Raw genomic sequence first — 15,214 nt, forward strand, 5'->3', positions numbered from 1 at the left:
TTCTCCTGGGCCCACCTATCTGGACAGTGAACAGCCATCTCCTGACCATGTGCTGACAGAAAACGGGGTTGTACATCCCATCAGGTGCCGCAGCGTTGCTGGGAAAACCAAAACACAAGCTGATGGCTGCTCTGGTGCCCTTTTGGATCTGTTCCCTGCTCCCAGCATGGGATGAAAATCCGCCAGGTGGGGGATGCCACTCTGCCACATCTCTGGCTGTCTGGGGGAGAGCTTTGTTGTCTATCAGTGTTTCAGCCCCAAAATAGTCTGGCGACAGAGCAAAGGCAGTCTGCAATTGCCAGCTTCCAAGTGCTCGCAGGAGCCTCTGTGGATTTGGTGCTTTTCCGTCCAAGACCTTGGCACAGACTTCCATTATTGCTGCCTTGCCTTTCCTCTCCTCCCTCTGCTTCTGATCCTTCGCAGTACAACAGTTTGCTACTGTTTATTGCTTCCCTTGCAGTTTTGGACACTTTCAGAAGTTAACACCTTTGCATCCTATGAGTATCTGGGGTAACTAGCCTTGCCCTCACTTGCATGTTCCTGCTCCTTTATAGCCTATCTTGTCATTTCATTTAGGGACCTTCTTTGCAGCTGTGCTCCTGTTCACAAGACCTCTGCCAGCTGTGCTGCAGTGCTCTGGGCAGAGAAGTAGGAGGAGTGATGTGCACGGAGCAGCACGAATGTGGTATCATGTGCTCTGGGTAGTTTCCACAAGCGCTTGTCTGGATCAGATGTCTGGTGCCAAGGGGTTTCTTGGTGCCTGGGTGCGGTGTTAAGGTTATGCTTCCATGTTCATTGGGGAGTTGTCAGACAGTGATAATCCACTGTCACTAAAAGTAGGGGCAGCGCTGCTTTGAGCAACTGAAATAACTGCCTGGTGGGAGAATGGGAAAGAGAAGCCCAACAACATCAGAAGAAACTATTAGTGTAGTCAGTTATGATGGCAAGAAACCATGTATGTACACAACAAATAGTAGAAATGGACTACATCTGTCTCCTTTAATGCTTCTACTATCTGATAGTTGTCAACGTCTGTTAATTTCTGCTACCGCAAAATCTGTAGACAGTTCTGAGGTTTGCATTATTAAGAGTGTGTGTTGTGTATAATTTACAGTGTATTATGACAGCTGTAGTGAATGCCATGATCCACACCATGGAGCACCAAGATAGGGCTGAGTTGCTATCTCCAGTATTATCTAGAACAAGTTTGGAGCCTTGCTGGCATTACAATAGGAGAGGAGACGTGTGTAGTCATGTTACTCTCGTTAGGCATTTGCATATGGCTCTTTGGAGCACGGCATAGCACAAGGTCGCTGGCCTGCAGCCACATCAGCTTCTTGGGATCTTGCAGATCTTGCAAGCAAAGGAGCGCCAGGCTGGGTCACAGTTCTTGGACAAGAAACCTCCAAGGAACAGACTGCTGTTGCAGAGATACTGGAGACGTCCTTGTGGTGCCATATGTGTTTTGGCATGCATGCATACTGGGTTTGTTTCTCTTTTTTTATTGTTACCGGGTATTTTCTTACTTCAGAAGAGCATTGTATTATTTTCTAGTGTTAGTGGGAAACTAGTGATTCTCCCCTCCCCCATACTGTGCCCGGTTCTAAATGATTTGAAGACTAATTGCTTGAGATCTGCAGACAGGTATAGCGTTGATTATTTACGAGATAACGATTGCTCAGTCACAGTTGAATATCCATCTGCACTAAGTGTGGCCTTATTAGCAGTGTGGAGCTGCGCTTGAGATTCCTGGATGCTATTTCCACACAGAGCTCTGGCTTTTTCCCTACTGGTGCGAAGTTCCCATGAGTGAGAAGTTTGCACAGGTGGATGAACATGTGCTCTCCTCAGGTAGGCTAATCTGTTAAAATAGCCATGAAGACCAGAGTAACAGGAGTCCCAGCTCAGGTGAGCAACTTTTAACCTAAGCCCTTCAGGGGTGCTGGTTTAGCTAAGCTGTTTCTTTTGATTTAATGCCCAATTTACTTTATGCCTGTCTTCAGTCAGGTTAGCTCTTTTGAGTTTGGCAGCCAGAATTAGGGAAATAATGTATTTTTCACAGCGTATCCTTTGTGTTGGCAGACTGCTGTGTAGATGTTCAAAATTGCTGTCCCCACTTAAGCTGGAAGTTTCCTGCCTTGGACCACACTGCTGTAGTACTGGGAGAGCCTTGGGCCAGGCTGCCGCAGTGCGGGGTGTCATGTGAGTACAGAGCAGACGGTCTCAGCAACCAGGAGCGCTGCTGAGTATAGCCCGAGGAGTGCCTGTGGTGTGGGAACTCGCCCATGACCGTGTGAAAACGTTTCCTCTAGCTGGAAGGAATATCATAGCTGTCTGGCCATGGCTTCTCAGTACTGGTTTCAGGCCTGAAGAAGTCTTCTATCCTAGGATCTGTCGGTTTCACTCCTTCCCTCTGCAAGCTCCCAGGGCAGCCCTGACTGCTGGGGTGCTGCCCTCTGGGCACAGGTCCCCTTGCTGGTTGCTCATTGTAGGGTCAATGCTAATTGTCTCCTCCCGAGGCCCCCAGGCACATGGTCAGATCAGATTGGCTTCGTTACCTATGTACTCTGCAAGGCTGCCTTTGGGCGTGTGCTGCTTCCCTCCATGGAAGGTCACCTCTTCGATGTTGACCTTGCCCTTCCACTGCTGGGTCCCCTGTTTCAGATACATGGACATCCTCTGGCTCTTCTTCCTCCTGGTTTGGTAGTTAGGCAGCTTAGGCAGTCTAGTCCTGCCCAATTACAAGCCAAAGGGACCACAGACAAAGTCAGTCTTTGGAAAGAAACCCCCCGAACACTGGTGGTATCTTTTCCCAGGGAGACCACTGCTGCAGCGAGAACCTCCTGCAGCATCAGCACAGGACACGGGATTTGTCCCGGGGTCCGTCCTTGGCTGTGCTGAGTTGGAAGAAGGCGACCAGAACTGGGAATGCTCTCCAGTGCTGAGGACAGAGTTGACATTGCAGTGTAGTAACAGCAAGTTAAGGTTTCTTCTCCTTAAACAGAGGCATTTCCATAAATCTTAAGCAGCTTTTGCCTGAGTAGCATTAAAATAGGTTTGCAGAAGCTTTGAAACAGGCACAAAAGTGTCAGAAGTGTGGCTGAGCATCAGCGTTTGTTTCATTGATAACTGAGCCTCGGTTTAGAAAAATGGGATGCCATTTAATAGTTGTCTTGTTCATGTTATTTTCCTAAGTCTTTTTTTAGACGCAATAATGCAACATGGGGAATTAAACCCCTACTTTTTTGAAGGTTTTTAATTAGCTGACAGTACTGATTCAGGTCTTGCAGTCTGTAAAATACAGCACATCACTTCAGACTACTTCATCTTGGATAGCGCTCCACTTTCTTTTTAAAGACAATTTAAATAGAGTATTAGGGGGAAAAAAAATGGAACCAGAGCACAGAAATGGCAATTTAGTATTCTTGATGTTTCTCGGAAAGCTGCTTAAGATTATCTCCTTAAAACGGCAGATTTCACCTGCAAGTCAAGTAGAGGAGCAGGAACTGATATTTCGTTAAAATAGTATGAGAGGCCTGAATGCATTTATGATCCTGCGACATTTGCAGGAAACATGAGCTTGCTATTTGGAACTGTCAAAAGTTTTAATAAAGGGCAAAAAACAAATCCCAAAGGCCAACTGCATGACTCAGACACCTCCGCTTCCAGAGATCTGGTTGTTACCCCACCAAGATACCTGTTCCTGGCCTTTTTTTTCCCTCTTTTCTTCCCCCCCCCCCCCCCCCCCCAATGTACCTGTGAAACTTTTTATTTTAACATTGGATGTTGAAACAGAATTTAGATAAGCTAGAGTGATGATTGCCCTTATTCATTGTTAAATGTATGGCCAGGTAGACTCTCTTCCAAAAAATAATCAAGAATTGATTAAAAATTAGGAGACTATGGCTTTCTCAAGGATCTGCCATGTGGACAATGCTTTTTTTAATGTTTTTTCATAGAATTGAGAGTTATTCTGGGTGGTATTTTCCTTTTCTCTCGCCTCCCGATGGAGGCGAGACTGGATGGAGTTGGGCTTCTGTCAAAGACTCTTTACTTTAGCTTGAAAAATGGAGTTGGAAAAGTTAGGAGATCAAAAAATAATTTGCTAGGTAAGGTCTATAACAGCATTGTTATAGGTCAACACAGTAGTTGTGTAGAGCGTATTACTGTACCATTCCAGAAAGCACTACTTTGGCAGTTCTAATAAACTTGTATTTAAGGCAACAAGTTTAATATTACCCATCCATATTTCCACTCAGATTGTATTGCAATAAATGTTACGCTCAGAAAATGAGAAGGAAACCCTTCTTTTAAATTTCTTACCTTCAGTCACTTTTTAAGGTGTAAGGTATGTTTCGGTTGGGGGAATTTATTGTTAATGAAATACAATATAATGGCAATATATTTTTTGAGGCTTTAACAGCAGTAATCTTGCACTTCATTACATACAAGTGATCCTTGTGCTTATGTGGATTTCCACAAGCTTCGGCAGGGTTTCCTGTTGGACTTGTAGCTTATTTGCACACAGTATTTATTTTCAGTGATCAAGTAAGGCTGTTCCCCTGGGTAAAGCAGTTGAAGTGTGTAGTGAATTGCAGGAGCACCCAGCTTATGCAAACTTGAGCGCACAGTTGCAGTGGCTGGTCTTAAAAGTTTGTCCTAGAGAAGTCCTTGCGTTGTAGCATTTAAGCAGTTAGAGCTTTCTTGTAGTCTTGCTTTTTGGACTTTGCTAGAAACCTGCTAATAACAGTGTTGCTTCAGTAACACAGTATTTCCAAGGTATTTCAGTACTTGCAAAACGAGTATACCAGCAGTGAGCACACTCATGTTGATTGATGCATAGTAATTCATTTGCAAAAGCAACAGAGTTTATCAACAAGACCTGAACCTCTATGAAATAAAATATCATGGTAGTTATATCTTACCAGCAAAGCTGTGAAGTAGATTAATCCGTCTACATACGCAGCAGAGTTTCGTGCTGTAAGGAGGGTAATTACTGTAGGGATTTTGTAGTGCTGCTGGAGGGGGTGGGAGCGGCGGCGGACCTTTCTGTGAGCAGTTCAGCACACTTGTGATCTAGAGCTGCCCCCATTTCTGTCCGGTGACTGAAGAGGCAACCTCACATAGCTGCTTAAATGCCTCTGCTGCAGGCTGTTACTGCATAGCAGTAAATAAATGATGAGCTGTCCCCAAGAGGAGCTGTACTATGATGGGACCCCTGCATGAAGATGGATGATGATTCACATCCTGAAATAAGCAATGTTTCTTTTCCTAAACAGGGCTGAAGCTGTAGGTCTATTGTATATGTAAAGTAAACATTCTTGCCAGTTTTGGATTTACTTTTCCCTTTTTATGCAGCAGGATCATCGTAGTTGTGGTCTTGGCATCACCAGTGTCTTCTGCAAGCCCAGACTAGACTGTCTCAGTGCTTTCTTTCTGTTCAGCAGAGTAAGAGCAGGATCCTCCTCTAAGGGAGGATCCCGTTCTAACTTTAGCCAGGGAAACAAAATCTGCAGTGTTTCAGAGCTAAGTATAACCCCCCCAGAAACAGTCCCTCCAGTGATGGCTCAGTAAGCACATGAAAAATAGTCAACCCCAACAAAGGGAAATACAGGGACAATAGTTTTTAAATAGTTATTTTTATAGATCTATTGTATATGAAGCAAGAATCAACCTTTTAAAATTGCTTTAGTGCTTGAGAACAAGTGAGACTTCTTACCAGGTAACTCCTGAGCCTCCATGTATACCACAAAGGATTTGGCCCCAGATGTTCACGTGGTTGCTGAGGAAGCTGCTAGTTCATGGTGATGATGAGAAAATATAATTATTTGTTTACTTCTGTTTATTTGAGGTAGGTTTTTGGTTTTTGGGGTTTTTTGGCATGGTAATAGAGGACAACTTCTAGGACCTTCTTTTTTCAACTGGTCCAGTGAGGTCCTTGGTTGAGGCACAAAGACCTGGTACGTCTTGCCAGCCACGCCCTTTCCCGTTCACTGGCAACTTTCACAGTGTTTTGGGAGTCCTGTTGAGTTCTTCCCCTTGCCTCTGAAGAAAACCATTGAAGATGATCAGGTCACCCCTACTGAACTTCGTAAGGGCTTTGACAGTGCCGATGGACCTTTGTTTTTCCCCTGAACAACCTCCTCCCTCCTGTGGCTTTCATGGACTGGGCACTTCCATTGATCACAAATTCCCTCTTGATGTCAGCAAGACTATTTGCATCCTACAGGTTAAACCTGTGTTGTTCACTGGGACCAGGACCTTCGGCTGCAGGTGGGCCTGGGGCTGTACCCTGTTTCTATTTGAACTTTGACACATGAAAAACTCCTTCTTGGCCAGCTGGTATAGTGAAAATTGGCGTATAGTTAATATATAAGACTGAGTCTTTCCCCCCACCCCACCTGAAGGTTGGGAAAGTGTGAAACACTTTTAATGTCTGCTTCTTTTAGCATCAGATGTCTAATTTGATTTGTATGCAAGTAGGAAAACTTTGAAGTGTTGTTGAAATACAAAGGGAAAGTACTTCAAAGAAGTGTAACATTAAAAGTGTATCTGATCCCTCGAGGTTTTTGAAGCTTTATCTTGAGATTATGTATTCAGAGGAACATTTGTGTGGAAATACTAAGGGTCATTAATTCATTCAAAACATTATGAGTGTTGCCAGTCGACATGCATTGAACTGTTCTGTACTAGTTTTGATTTCACATTGTGGCAGGCGAGCAGTCCTTCACCCATCTGTCTGTGTTGCCAATGTCCATGACACAGTAAGAAGTTAACATGGTCTCTGACAGGGAAACCAAAGCACAACGCTGCTACAGTGTGAGACTTGTTCAGTACTGTTACCCTATTTACAGCAGAGATCCCTGGATATGGCCAAATAAAACTGCAGCGTGGTAAGCTCCCAAAACTCCTGATTTGCATCTGTTGCTCTGCTGGAGAAGGGCCGTGGTGGTCCTTGGGAGGCAACGGGGTGGTGAATCATGGATTTCTAATAAATACCTTGAACTTTGGGAGAGTTCAGATGTTGGATCTGAGCTTCTTACGGTTGGGCATCCACTCCTGTAAAAACATGCCCAACTGTGCTGGATGAGGGGGTGGTTGTTTTTCCTTTTAGCAAACAAGCATTCTGGCATCGAAGTTTTTAATTGCAGGAATTATACTAGCAGTTCCCAGAGCTCAAGGGTAAGGGTGTGGGTGTGTGTGTGCAGGAGGAGCTAATTAGATGTGTATAAATCATGGGCTAGGCAGAGCTTTAAATCCTAGATGTATTGTTCCAACCTTGCTATCTTCTGTTACTCTGGGGCTTCGGAAAGCTAGAAAACTACAAAGTTACACAAGAACCACTTTTTCCTAATACAACTGTGAAACAGCAGTGGGGTTACTTTTGGTCTTTTTATGTTATAAAAGCAACTTTTAATTAAAACAGTATTAAATGACTTGTATTGTTTTTGAAGCTTTATTTTAATTACATCTGTAGGTTGAGGGAAGGGAAACAGTTAAGCAGCCTAAGCTGTTTATTTTTCTTTATTGCAGACTTAAAAAAAAAAAAAAAAAAAAAAAAAAAAGTCAGGTGATCCTGCTTCCCCCATCAATGTACCTTCTATGCCTTACTGTATTATATGTCAAATAAGGGGCTTCCTGTGTTCAAACTTTCAGGATATTCTCAGATCACATCAAACTTCCTTCAGCAACCATGAGGTTCAGTAATATTTTTTCTTCTTTCTTAATGAAAACTAAGATCGTAGTAGAATTACTTCCCTGTAAGATCTCAAGTTTTGGGAAAAATCAGATATTGCAAGGTTTATGGTGTAAAACTGGCTTTCCAGCAGAGTCTGTAAACCTGACTGGCATATCAGAGTTGTAGACTGGCTTAAGCACGTTGCAGATACTTAATAATGGAGAGGGGCAATTCAGCTCTTGCACAGGGCAGTATTTCTACATTATTGTTGTTGTTGTTGTATGATTTAGCCACACCTAAGTTTGCTTCAGACTTGTTGGCTTGGATCATGGCACCTCTGGCTTCAGCAGCACAGGGTGGTGTGGGTGCTAACCCATGCACTGCTTATCTTGTTGCCTGAGAAAGCTTTGCAGCCCCTTACTGCAGTTAGACTGCTCTGGGTACCTGAACCAGGTGGTTTATAGGTGTGTTTGCACTGTACTACTGCAACTGGATTGTAAACTTTCTTGCACCGCTCTTAAAAGTTACCTTGTTCTCCATTTTAATGCATTATAGCCCTGTCTACTAAAGGCAGCCTACTGTTAGTAAGGTCAGTAATAAATCACAGTTTATTGCTATATCTAATGATACAGGCATTTTGCAGTGTTCTACGTAATAGAAAAAATTGTTTCACACTTAGCAGATCACCTGTAGCAAGTAAACTCAGTCTCAGTAACCTTGTTTATCCCACAGAAATCTAGGCAGGTTTGTAGCAGCTGCAAATTCTGTCCCCAGTTGGGCATCAAACATGCATTGATGCAAGTATGTCTTAAGTTTCTGACTGCTAAGATTTTTTTTCATCTCATGAGCTGCATCTTCCACTGTTGTAAAGCCAGCACTTTCTGCTTATCTTGCTGATGAGGCCATGGGTGACAGGTGGGATATTTCCCCCTTCTACATATGCACAGAGGCTTGGCCACGGGATGGAGAGTGGCTGCTCCCTTCCATCCCTAGGTCTTTCTCTCTTACTGGAGAAGAAGCAGAAAGAAGTCACCTTTTCCTCTGCCACCTCGTTTCTTCCCAGCTTCCCTCCTCTTCCTGTTGCAGAAGAAAGGGAAGACAGTAGGGCTGGGACCAGGTTTGTTTCATGCTCTGTTCCTGCAGAGGTCACAGCTCTGGCTTAATGCTGACCTGTTGCCTCCCTCCACCTTGCTGGTGAAAACCCTCCTACCCTCCAGTATCACCTGTACTCCATGACTATTATCTGTGTAGCCCTCCAGCCGGCCCCAGCATCGTTCCAGTTCCCCTAGCACTGATACCTTTCTCTTGTGAGCTCCCCTGAGCCCCAGGCACAGCTCAGCTCCTGCTCTGCTGAGTTTTCTTAGCCTTGGGTGATGCTGGAGGCCAAAGGCCACCAGGGCATGAAAACGTCTTCCTGCGAAGGACAGTGAGGAGGTGTCAGTCTGACAAGAGGAGGGAGGTTGAGATGGGATGGAGAAGGCAACACCTCTACCCTGAAGAACTGGCTGCAGGCTTTCTTGAAAAAGGAGCGGGCAGCAAGAGAGCCAGTTTCTGTGTCCTAGCTGCAAAATTGCCTTTGTGCTGAGAAGCGAGGCTGGCCCAATGGTAGGCAGGACACATGGCTCACCAGCCGAGCAAGGGCGAGTGTTAGACAGTGGTGAGGATAGCGTATGGCTCCTTAAAGTTGCACTGTAATAATAGGGTTTTTGGGCGGAGACTTGTTTGTTGCTTCTCACCAGCGTGGCATTCAGAGAGAAGAGGAGGACCCTTTACTCGAGCTGAGAGCGTGCAGCTTTTGTCCTTCATCTGTTGGCACTGAAACTTCAGCGTTAAAAAAGCAAGACAAAATCAACAGCACTCTGCCCCCTGGCTGGAAAAAAAAAAAAAAAAATCTTTGCTTGCTCCAGTGTTACCAAAATCCCTGGTTATCAGACTCAAGGCTGTGTTGTCCTAGGGACTGGAGATTGTATCCTGGGAAGGGACATGGGGGACAGAAGCCGGTCATGGGAAAGTGTGGGACGGCAGTGCTGGGAAAAAGCCATGTCTGTGAGTGCTGCTTCTTCACCCTGGGCTTGAACGAGCGGCTCTGGAGCTAGGCAGCAAACACAGGCTGTGTCCTGGAGGAAGGGGAGGATGGTCCCAAGGGGATGGTGGGGAGCATCCTGGCAGCGCTGCACTCCCTGGGCAAGAGACATCTCCTTGTTCTGCAGCTGGGTAGTGCATTGCTCTGCAGGGTCCTCGTCTGTGGCTGCTCTGGCCAGCAACAGGATAGCCCACATGGCAGTTGTCAAAACACAAAGGTGACTACGTTCACCTTTGCCTTCTCATTGATGAGAGCCAACACAGATGTTTCTGGATGTGTTTTGTATGTGAACTACTTGGGCCTTTTCAAAGCTGAGAACTAACTCAAAATTTGAAGCCTGTGTTTTGAAAGGCACAAGTACCTACATCTGATATTCCAAGAATCTCAAAGGTAGAAGGTCTGTTTTTAATAGTGATTAAGGTCACGTGCTGCCTAAAGCAGGTAGTCTTGATGTAGAGTCTCTCAGATTCCCAAGTGTACTACCTAAACATAAGTTGTTAGCAAAGCTCCAGTGTGAGCTATTGGCAAAGGGCTTTAATTTAAAAGAAAAGAAAATGCAAAGGTCCACGTGTTTTTGAGGTGAGCGAGACAAAGCCAGAGTGAAAATTGGCCTACAGTGTCTTATTCTTTACTTTTTCCCCCTCTATATTTTTCTCTTTAAAATTCAGTCCCATCCTATTACATGAGGGGGAAAAAAAGTTCTCTACCATGTTGAATTTCACCCTGCTTAATTTTTAAATTTCTAAGAGGAGAGAGATGGCGAATCATGCTATATCAGGGGATTGTTGGTGTATCAGTGGTACAGTGGTTGTACTGCCAACCTCAAGTTCTCAGATATCATAAGTCTTTAAAAAAGTATCCTCACACGCAAGGCATATACTTCAGATATCACACTCTTCTTTTACATATTCCTCCTGGAAAAATCAAAAAACAAAATCAAAGGTAGACAGAAGGGTAAGGATGTAATGCTGGGACTTTATATGAAAATTTTCGCCATGTAACAATTGATGCTGCAGAATTACAAAGTATTGGTTTTTCTGTTGTTCTTTACAGGTAGTTGGTAGTTAAACTGGTAGTTAAACATATGAAAATAGTGTTCAAGCTAAATATATTTTATTTTCTTTCTGGGCTTTTGATGGTAGGTGCCCTCTACTTTTGCTTTGTGTAGTGACAACACTGAAACTGTGGATCTGGAAACTCCTAGACTTGAAGGTACAAAATCCAGAGCTGAGCCCTTTCAAATTTGGGAGTTTGTGAATTTGGTCTTTGGATCCAGCCCATTAAAAGAAAGCGGCATGAGCTATGAAAGTGGATCTAAACATGAGTCTGTGCTCAGGATTTGGTGGTTCTTAAGGTACTTTGAAGAACTACCTTTTGGACTCATAACCAACAGTGCCTCTTTTGTTTTGTAGCCTGTGTGGCCACAGCGTGTCAATAACATGTTGCTGGGGAATGTGAGGCATTTCCTTGCTTGCATTAACAGTCTTGGAGCAAGGAATGAGTATCTCAATTGTTTTTCTAATCAGTGGACCCAAGCAAAACGTGAGAAAATAACATATTGATTTCTTAGACTCTCTAAGGTGAGTAGTTGAAGGCATTTACTAAATAGTTAACCAGTAAAACATGAACAGCCTGAAGTATATCTGTGGGGTTTTTTTGCAAGCCTCCATTTGACCTTGGATTGCTTGTGAGTAAAGAGTGAAAGTGAGTCTGAAGAGTGTTTGCAGATAGGTATTTGCATTACACAGCTGCTTCGCAGGTAAGGAACTGCTGCTCTGGCTGCCTCCCTGTCACCCAGCGATCACAGAGCTCACTTGTGCATCACAAAACATCGTAACCTGTCACCTGCTGTGTTTCTTAAATTCCTTTCAATTACAACAAAAAAAATAGCTGCTGGAGAATAGGGTAGCAGATATAAGCAACCAGAATGATTTCAATACTGCAGACCAAAATAAATGGTTTGTTTTGTAATTGGATATGAATCTAAGCCATAAACCTTGACTCAGAGACTTTGGGTGTTTATATAAGCTGTTTGCAGTATATACCTCTCTGTCAAAATATCTGAAGGATGCTTATCTTGTTAAGGCTTAGCTTTTGCATCACAACTAATGTGTGTAACAAATTTTAAGGCAGAGTGCAGAACGCCACTAAGCTGGTTGGTAATAAAAATTGTTCTGTGATTTGAGGTAAGTTTTTTCCTGGGTATAAACAACTATATCTTGGAAGGACTTCTGTGCTTTATGCTCTTAAAATACTTTTAAGTCTTTTCTGTGGCTTGATACCTTTTATCTCAAGACATTTCTTACGTGCTGTGGGATAGGCTTTCAGCCTCAGTGTGCTTCCGTTCATTTTTATCAGTTAAAGGAAATAAATAATGTTTGTTGTATCATAAAGAAATAATGAAATTCAGGGAACAAAGAAAGGATCTAGAGTTAGGGAACAAAGGGACATTTGTTGCTTTTTGGTAGTCCTGCGTAATACGAGAACAGCATTGCTTTGATGTCATTGACTAGAGTTCAGCAAATTGAAGAAGAAATTTATTTTTATATACATATATAAAAATAAATAGACATTATTAGTTTAAGTAAGCCTTTGCCAGCGTTTGGGTTGTTTTTTGTTCATAACAATGTTTATCCTTTTTGCATGGTTGAGTATTGGGCTCTTGGAGGGTGCTGAGCCTGCAGGCTGGCGGGGCCCTGAGCCTGGGCTCCCGCTTCGGGGACAGGGCTCCTCATAGCCGTCCTCCCGAAATGGAGGACTTATATGTGGAAGGAGCAGCCAGAGGATGTGCCCGGTCTCACCAGTCCTCCTTGCTTCGGCCTGTGTGTAATGGCTGTTCAGCCATTGTGGGGCAAGAGAGCACAGGTACCTGCTGGGAAGAGCTGCCAGGGAGGTGTCCCCGTGCCCAGGAGGGAACTGAGCAGAGGTACCTGCCTCCACGCCGTGGCCAGGGCCTCTCCTCGGGGAAGGGGGGCAATGTCTGAATTACGCAGCTCAAAGCATGTTTGGGACCTAACTAGTTTCCTGTCCTTGCCTCATGCTAAGATATTTCTCTACATTATTCCCATTAAGATATTTCCAGCATTTCCTAATTTTACTTTTTAAATTTTATTTGTTCTTCTCTTGCAAAACACCAGAGCAATATATTCAACAAGGATCCATTTTCTTTTTTAGTTTCTTCTTTTCAGGCCTGGAAGGTATGAAATTGAGTCTTTTTTTATGTTAAAAGACATGTTAATGACTCCTAGTGTAAATCAGCCGAATATATTCATTATTAAGTGTTAAAATGCTACTGACTGCTGGCACTATAGTTAAGTATCTTCAAAACATCCCATGAGAAATTGTGCTGGAGATCTAGGCTGAATTCATTTGAAGCCCATTTTATTTGTGATTGAAATGTATTTTGCAAATAAGTCTCTGTGTGTTCGTGTTTCTTTTCTGGCCAGCCAGAAAAAACACAAATACATGTGATAATGTGTCTGAAACGGCATTCATCTTCATGAAGTAGAGCTTTACCTTGTAGAAATTAATTGCTAAGGATGTGTTGTTTCAGTGTTGTGAGGCGAGGGAGACAAATCCAGACGATGCTTCAGACCTCTCGCAGTCATGTCATACATGTAGGGCCAAGAATGCAGGGACATTAATTTTGACAGCAAGGTGAAATTTGGGGTCTTACTTTTGCTGTGGAACAGGTTCTCTCCCTCCACCTTCCCTGTAAAAGATGTCTGCAGTTTGTTAGCTTTTTCATTGTATTTTTGTGGCAGACTGCTCTGGGCTAGCAGCCTGCTCTTGGGGGACCTTTTTTTATTCTCTACAGCTCTCAGGAACAAGCCCTAATCAAGATTTTTTTCATTCCTGTGTATCAAAATTTCCTAATTTAAGGAGTGTTATGTAGGAATGGGAGAGCTGGGAAACTCATGTCATCCATCTTATTGCATCATATCATAAAAATAATCTGTAGCTGATGCTTTCTTTCCAAATGCTGAGCGTTTGCAGAGCATGTGCACAAAGAGGAAGGCGAGTGGGATGAAAGGCCAGCCCCTGCCCTTCCCCGGAGAGGTTGCACGCGGGGCACGGTGTGTCCTTTTGGCCTTTGGACCTGCTAGCAGGCAGCTGATTCTCCTCAGCTCTGTGAACCTCTGGGTTTTAAAGCATGGTGTGTTTTGCAGGTGGATGTCCAGAATGAGACCACCTCAAAATAAAAAAAAAAAATAGGCTTGAAGATGTTGCCCCTAGATGCCTGTCTGTGTGTTGTTTGATCTAGGAAAGAGAGAGTCTCTGGGTGGGGAAACTATAATTTCCTACATATGTAAAATGTTTAAGCACTTTTTTTTTTAAAGTCTGCCATCTTAATTAAATATCTGATTTTGAAATCCATATTCAGGCAGCCTTCCTGATTGCATCCAGCAGACTGCAGTTCCCATTCACAAAGCCCCTTGTTTTTTTCTAGCTTTCCTTGGATTTATTTGCAGGGCAGTGTTTTGTTTTCTCTGTAAGCCGTTTGGAATACATCTTCACAAGCACTGTAGCCGGAGGGTTTGTATGTCATTCAAAAATAAAAATAAAAAATCTCCACCTACTGAAAAGTGAACAGCATAGCCCTAGCAACCGGCTGGTGTGTTCGAACCAGAGGAAGGGACATTAAACAAGTAAGACCAAATAACGTCTTCTCTGTAATGGCCAGGGAAGTGGTAGAAATGCCAGCTAGTGATAAGATTAATCGTAACTAATAGTGGAGATAGCTGCATTTGTATTTTATTTTTATTTTTTTAATGGTGGATTGTAAATACAGCCTTGATGAAGCGATGCTTGTTCTTGTCGGCATGAGCAAGGTATTCAGCTGGGAGCTCTAAAAGGAGGATCTGCCTCTGTAAAAACACCACCCCCCCCGCCCCATCTTGCACTGATTGTGCATGCAGGAAGGTAAGTGTCGCTGTTTTCTTGGAAAGCAAGAGAAAACTTATTTTAAATGGTCCATCAGACAGGGTACTGTCAGTACTTTCCTCCCAGGTGTGCTCTTGATGGCGTTATGCCAGGGATGGATTTCATGTGTCTGCCACCCTGTCTCCTGTGTGCACCTTGGTTTCTCATTCATCTGCCATGTCATAGATCCATCTGTGTTAAAATGATGATTTTCCCTTTTTTTTTTTCCCCCCCCGTTTCTGCTATTATGGATGAAAGGAATTTAAACTGCGTGACGTCATCTGAAATATTAGCTAGTCCTTATTTTCCTAAGGAGCTCCATTGCGCTTCTCCAAGATGGATTTTCACCCATGTTACCTGACTGCATGGTTTTCCTTAGTCACTGCCAACAAAAAACCCCAAAGCCTTGAGTTTTCTCTTAGATTTTATTTCTATTAGACCAAAGCCATTAAAAGCAAAGAGTAAAGAAAGGAACCTATGTATTGGGAAAGCTCTGCTGTGTTAGTGGTCAGCCAAGGTTTTGTGAAGTC

General features: G+C 43.5%; 1 protein-coding gene across 12 annotated transcripts in view; it reads left to right on the forward strand.

The window, feature by feature from the left end:
- The window catches only part of PPFIBP1 (PPFIB scaffold protein 1), a 117,993-nt gene that overhangs the window by 44,277 nt on the left and 58,502 nt on the right, over nt 1-15,214 (forward strand). Inside the window, exon 1 of one of the 12 annotated variants that reach the window (XM_076343529.1) lies at nt 14,393-14,410. The exons of 10 other annotated variants lie outside the window; for them this stretch is intronic. The gene's annotated coding sequence lies outside the window, so the exon portion shown is untranslated. One more of the 12 variants, XM_076343521.1, reaches the window with a different exon arrangement.

The sequence above is a fragment of the Aptenodytes patagonicus genome, chromosome 1 (genome assembly GCF_965638725.1).
Source record: "Aptenodytes patagonicus chromosome 1, bAptPat1.pri.cur, whole genome shotgun sequence".
In the NCBI taxonomy this organism is placed as follows: domain Eukaryota; kingdom Metazoa; phylum Chordata; class Aves; order Sphenisciformes; family Spheniscidae; genus Aptenodytes; species Aptenodytes patagonicus.